Here is a 5,978-nt window from a genome sequence, read left to right as displayed (position 1 = left end):
AAATAATTTGTATGCATATGAAGAAACACCCATATATACAGGTTTCAGCCAAAATTGTTTAAGTGCGTTGCATAATTCTTACTTAAATGTACTTAAGTCACCTGAAAATTATTTATAAGATTGTAAACTACATTTCCACTGTACTCACATTGAATGTACCTCGATATATTTCATATTTTATAAATAATTTGTATGCATATGAAGAAACACCCATATATAGAGGTTTCAGCCAAAATTATATAAGTACGTTGCATAATTCTTACTTAAATGTACTTAAGTCACCTAAAAATCATTCCTAGGATTGTAAACTACATTCCCACTGTACTCACATTGAACGTACCTCGATATATTTCATATTTTATAAATAATTTGTATGCATATGAAGAAACACCCATATATACAGGTTTCAGCCAAAATTGTTTAAGTACGTTGCATAATTCTTACTTAAATGTACTTAAGTCACCTGAAAATCATTCCTAGGTTTGTAAACTACATTCCCACTGTACTCACATTGAACTGTAACTGCTGGTCAGCTCAGAGGGGAGCCTTCATGAGACTCCCTGACACATAACCTCAGGGTCGGCATGCTTATTCACTACAGATTTTCGCGAGGCAGGGAATGATCGCACTGTCACACATAAAAACTCACGTCACTTGGTTTCGACACAAACTACATTTATTCCGGACTTTTCCGGCCTTTACTTTCACAGCTTTCCCACTTTCTTAATCTACTCTAACCTGTCCTTTTCTTCTAACTTCTTCGGGGCCCCTCTTCTTCCACCATCCATCACCACGACCTTCTCCATTGCTGTGTCTACGATGATGGTCGGCTTCTCTCCTACTCCTTCCATTTTGGGATGACGATGACGTCATTTCTGGACCTCGTCCATTCCCCGAGCCTCCGAGTATGGTGACGGACTCGGTCAACGGCGTCTTCGCCGGAACTGCCCACAACGTAAGGGGGGGGGGGGGTTGGTTGATGAACCGCCAGAACCGAAGTTCTGTCCAAAACAGCGGGGTTCTACGAATCCATAATAAGGTGTTAGGTTTGTTGAGAGCGGCCTTGGAGGAAGAACCTGATTACCTGCTGTCCTATTCCACTTCACTCAACTCCTCTGCGTCTTTTCGTGTTCTAATTAACTATCACTAGCTTACGCTTCCAGTTTACGACCGTATTTGGTTGAGGGTTACAAGGAAAGTGATTTTTAGTAAACCTGGGTCACTGTTTTCTAAGTCCTGGTCAGTGACCCAGACCATTCGTGTCGACTCAGAGAAATCATCGTGCCCGTTAGACCGTCCATCTTGATAATTCGTTTCATTATCCGTTTTTGGTTACCAATAGACTCTGCCTATCCCTCTGGTGGTGGGTGATGGAAGCATCGTATGTTGGATGGATGATGGTGACATTCTATGGTAGGCTACTATACTACGGACTAACATGGGGTTTGTTGACGGAGAAAACTGCACGACAATTACAAACACTACCTGCAACTATTTCCACAAATTCTCGTTTTAAATTTAAACAAAATCTCAAAAACACTACACACTGAACTACGAACACTTACAATCACTCAACACCAGAACAAAATCACTTCAACTGACGGTAGTTGACAAAACATTTGACTTGAAACGTACTAGATTAAGCCATTCAGAAAAACATTTATGAAACATTATTTTTGGACTAGTGAGTTTAACGGTAGAGTATCGGGGTCATAGGTTTTCATCGTTGTTGCCAACTCCTCACAATTTAGAGATTAACTCTGTACTGACCGTCAACGCAAATGCTCTGGTCTCCAGCGATCAAATGCACAAGTATGAAACTTGGCAACTTCCAAATAATGACTCACATTTTATCCACACGATTGTTTAAAAAGCTATTTACACAACAAAACTAATTTACAATACTTTTTTCATTACAATATTAACAATTATTTACAGTTTTGAAACAAATGGAGCAAAGTTACGCTACAATACGGTTCAACGAGTACATGAAATCTTTCACCGGTTTGTCGGAGTTACGGTCGTTCTGTTTCGAATTCGATTCAGACAGTGTCTATAAGTGTGTGTTTCTATCGACCTATGCACGGGTTCATTATTTGACGTTTTAGCGGTGCCGTGTTATTTATGGGACCATAGCAACCAGTGAATTCGGCACCGCTCAAACGTCAAATTAGTGAACGCGTGCATAGGTCCATAGACCAATGCAAGAGTTCACTTATTTGACGTTTGAGCGGTGCCGAATTCACTCGTTGCCAAGGTCACGTAAATAACACTGCACCGCTCAAACGTCAGATAGTGAACTCGTGCATCGGTCCATTGTGGTGATTTCGAAATGTCAAACTATTGATTGTTGTGAAATGGATGCAATTGAGATGGTGATGATCATGTGGTAAGTGCGATGAAATTTTATCTGAGAATCGTTTCTTTGCCGGCCAGTGAAATATCCCCGTAGATTGACGGCCAAAATCAACCCGGAAAATTTTCACTAGAGAAGAATAAATTCTCAAATCGAAGTCCATCACATTTAAGTAATTAATTATAACTTTGAAAATTGAGGTTATGTTTTATGCTTCTCAAAAAAATTTGATGATAATTAGATTTTATTTTTATTATTGCTAGTCTTTGGAATAATTTCGTGGGTTCATTTGAATTCAGTTTTGAAAACTTTTCTCCTTAATATTCCTAACAATTTCTATCCTACAATAAATTAAATTGATAAAAATTACATAATAAAAATCATAACAATTCAACTAAATTTACAACACATGCACAAAAACTAAAATAAAGAAATGGCCATCATGCAAAATAATTACAAAATTTACAAGAGAAAAATCTCATATTTTTTTTGGTTGAATTAACGAGTTTTTGGTTTAAGAAGTCCTCCTAGACAAAGCTATTAACAGGAAACACTTCACAACCAAAACTCCCACAACACAAATATACACGCAATCAATGCTTTTTCTTTTAGGTACTACGACCATTCATCTCTAGTGGCTTCATTCAGCTTTAACACTGCCCCTGATTAAACGACTGATTACAATCAGGACAGCTGCCGATAATGAAGGCTAGTAGACGTCCTTCTGTCTCACTACCACAATGGGTACTCAGTGAGTAGATCTTCATGAACATGGGCCCAATTAACACAAATTAAAACTTCCTAAGAATCTTCTTACAATCACTGCCTCCGCAGCATTGAGAAAAGACGTCGAAGAGGTCAAGCATCCGAAGAGCATCGCGTACGAAGACTGAATGAAATAGTGGCTCTAGAAGAACTATTAACAGAGGTAACTATCCATATCAGTTGTACTACCCATTCGCTACACACTTGCCTATTAACGTCTTTCTCACTTTCAGGAACTCTGTCCGTGCTGAGACGAACTTCCCTGGATTCGAGTTATGTAACACCCACATGATTTCACTTTCGGTGAGTAAACTCAGCAACTCTCATTGCTCCTACAACTACAAGAAACCCACAATCCGGCTTCCTCTCAGACACCTCTAGTGTTCTACCGGAATCCCTGAAAAAGAAGAACTTTTAACTTTTCAGTTCATCTCCAAGTAGTCAGCTATCAGTGTATGTGAGAGACCTAGTGGTCTTGTAGCTACTCTTACTGCTTCTTCAGCATACCTGCTCTCATTTTACTCTCAACAGAGTCTGAAAATCATTTGGCCTTAGTACCCGAATTCAAATTCGCAGTACTAGGACTGATACCAAACAAAAAAACACAGCCAAATCAGATTGAGGCAAATCTTTGACCGGGAGAACAACATTGTAGAAAACTCTAGGAATTCTTACCTAAAAGAATTAGATTTTCTAAATGGTTCATTGATAAAAAAAAAACAGTCTCCAACACGCAAACAGTCGTTTGTGTGTGGAAACTCAACTCTTCTCAAACATCAAACTCTCATTTCTAGTGATGCTCTACTACTATCTACTTATTCTCTTTCTCTCTCATGGACTGTAAGGGATCGTTCAAATATTACGTAACGCACTAGGGGGAGGGAGGGGGTCCAGCGGAGTGTTACGGTTCATACAAAAATTTCAAATTTTCCATACAAAACCTGTTACGTGGGGGAGGGAGGGGGTCTAGAAGTGACTAATTTTGCGTTACGTAATATTTGAATCGTCCCTAATATGCAATTTGTCGGAATCCTTAATGAGTTTTATTTATGAAACATTTCAGTTAACTAATAATTCATTTTTGTATTATTTCAGGTGTTTCAACTCCACAGTGACGAAAATGCTCATCATATCAATCACCACTTCTGAATGGGTGTTGTCGCGCAACGTAGTTTGCAATGAAATTTAAAATTAAAAAGAACTATTTATGAGCTAAGAGTATCACAAATTTGAAAACCTAGTTAATTGAAAATGCCTAAAAAATTCGAAAATCTAGAAAATTTGAAAATTATAATTGTACAGTTAATCACACATAACTCATTGTAAATAAAATCTATGGTTCTTTTTGGCCTTTTCATTTCACACGTCCGAAATCACATCACAAACACATAGAATTGCTCCAATAGGAAATTAATATTAAAAAATGACTAGTTTTGAACTCCGACGTTCTTTTTGAACAATCGTTTTAATGATCACAATGTTACTGGACAACAAAACCCCTCCGTTGCAAATGAAATAATTTTGCAAACTGTGAAAGAAGAAAGAGTAAATCCAAATGTGGTAAGTAAAGTTTGTGAAGGCCTGGAAGTTTTACCAGAGACCTCCGTCGAAACCAGTTTAATCCAGTGCGATCTTCCGAACTGACCCTTTCAAAAAACTGCCGATAAGACGATTTTAAGATGGGCGCCAAAGTGTGTAATTATCGGGTAACTCAATCGGGAGCACCACAGAGACTCCCTGATTCAAAACCTCAGGGTCGGCATGCTTATTCACTACAGATTTTCGCGAGGCAGGGAATGATCGCACTGTCACACATAAAAACTCACGTCACTTGGTTTCGACACAAACTACATTTATTCCGGACTTTTCCGGCCTTTACTTTCACAGCTTTCCCACTTTCTTAATCTACTCTAACCTGTCCTTTTCTTCTAACTTCTTCGGGGCCCCTCTTCTTCCACCATCCATCACCACGACCTTCTCCATTGCTGTGTCTACGATGATGGTCGGCTTCTCTCCTACTCCTTCCATTTTGGGATGACGATGACGGCATTTCTGGACCTCGTCCATTCCCCGAGCCTCCGAGTATGGTGACGGACTCGGTCAACGGCGTTTTCGCCGGAACTGCCCACAACGTAAAGGGGGGGGGGGTCGGTTGCTGAACCGCCAGAACCGAAGTTCTGTCCAAAACAGCGGGGTTCTACGAATCCATAATAAGGTGTTAGGTTTGTTGAGAGCGGCCTTGGAGGAAGAACCTGATTACCTGCTGTCCTATTCCACTTCACTCAACTCCTCTGCGTCTTTTCGTGTTCTAATTAACTATCACTAGCTTACGCTTCCAGTTTACGACCGTATTTGGTTGAGGATTACAAGAAAAGTGATTTTTAGTAAACCTGGGTCACTGTCCTTTAAGTCCTGGTCAGTGACCCAGACCATTCGTGTCGACTCCGTGAAATCATCGTGCCCGTTAGACCGTCCATCTTGATAATTCGTTTCATTATCCGTTTTTGGTTACCAATAGACTCTGCCTATCCCTCTGGTGGTGGGTGATGGAAGCATCGTATGTTGGATGGATGATGGTGACATTCTATGGTAGGCTACTATACTACGGACTAACATGGGGTTTGTTGACGGAGAAAACTTCACGACAATTACAAACACTACCTGCAACTATTTCCACAAATTCTCGTTTTAAATTTAAACAAAATCTCAAAAACACTACACACTGAACTACGAACACTTACAGAACGTACCTCGATATATTTCATATTTTATAAATAATTTGTATGCATATGAAGAAACACCCACATATACAGGTTTCAGCCAAAATTGTTTAAGTACGTTGCATAATTCTTACTTA

At 39.4% G+C, this 5,978-nt stretch overlaps 3 long non-coding RNA genes across 4 annotated transcripts; 1 reads left to right on the top strand and 2 right to left on the bottom strand.

Annotated features, from left to right (window-relative positions):
• Positions 1-658: 658 nt before the first annotated feature.
• LOC110674520 lies at positions 659-1,586 on the bottom strand. Its single transcript, XR_002498946.1, has 2 exons — positions 1,085-1,586; positions 659-1,021 (listed from the first exon to the last, which is right to left on the bottom strand). It is a non-coding gene; the product is annotated as an uncharacterized LOC110674520 (long non-coding RNA).
• Positions 1,587-2,261: 675 nt separating this feature from the next.
• LOC110678371 lies at positions 2,262-4,377 on the top strand. Of its 2 annotated transcripts, XR_002501537.1 has the most exons (4): positions 2,262-2,389; positions 2,969-3,284; positions 3,355-3,424; positions 4,217-4,377. It is a non-coding gene; the product is annotated as an uncharacterized LOC110678371 (long non-coding RNA). The 2 variants fall into 2 exon arrangements; XR_002501536.1 differs by having other exon boundaries at positions 2,264-3,284.
• Positions 4,378-4,956: 579 nt separating this feature from the next.
• Positions 4,957-5,743, bottom strand: LOC110674519. Its single transcript, XR_002498945.1, has 2 exons — positions 5,382-5,743; positions 4,957-5,318 (listed from the first exon to the last, which is right to left on the bottom strand). It is a non-coding gene; the product is annotated as an uncharacterized LOC110674519 (long non-coding RNA).
• Positions 5,744-5,978: the final 235 nt, after the last annotated feature.

This window comes from Aedes aegypti, chromosome 1 (assembly GCF_002204515.2).
Source record: "Aedes aegypti strain LVP_AGWG chromosome 1, AaegL5.0 Primary Assembly, whole genome shotgun sequence".
Lineage (NCBI taxonomy): Eukaryota > Metazoa > Arthropoda > Insecta > Diptera > Culicidae > Aedes > Aedes aegypti.
Note: the sequence above shows the minus strand (reverse complement) of the source record. Positions and strands in the feature narration are given on the sequence as shown.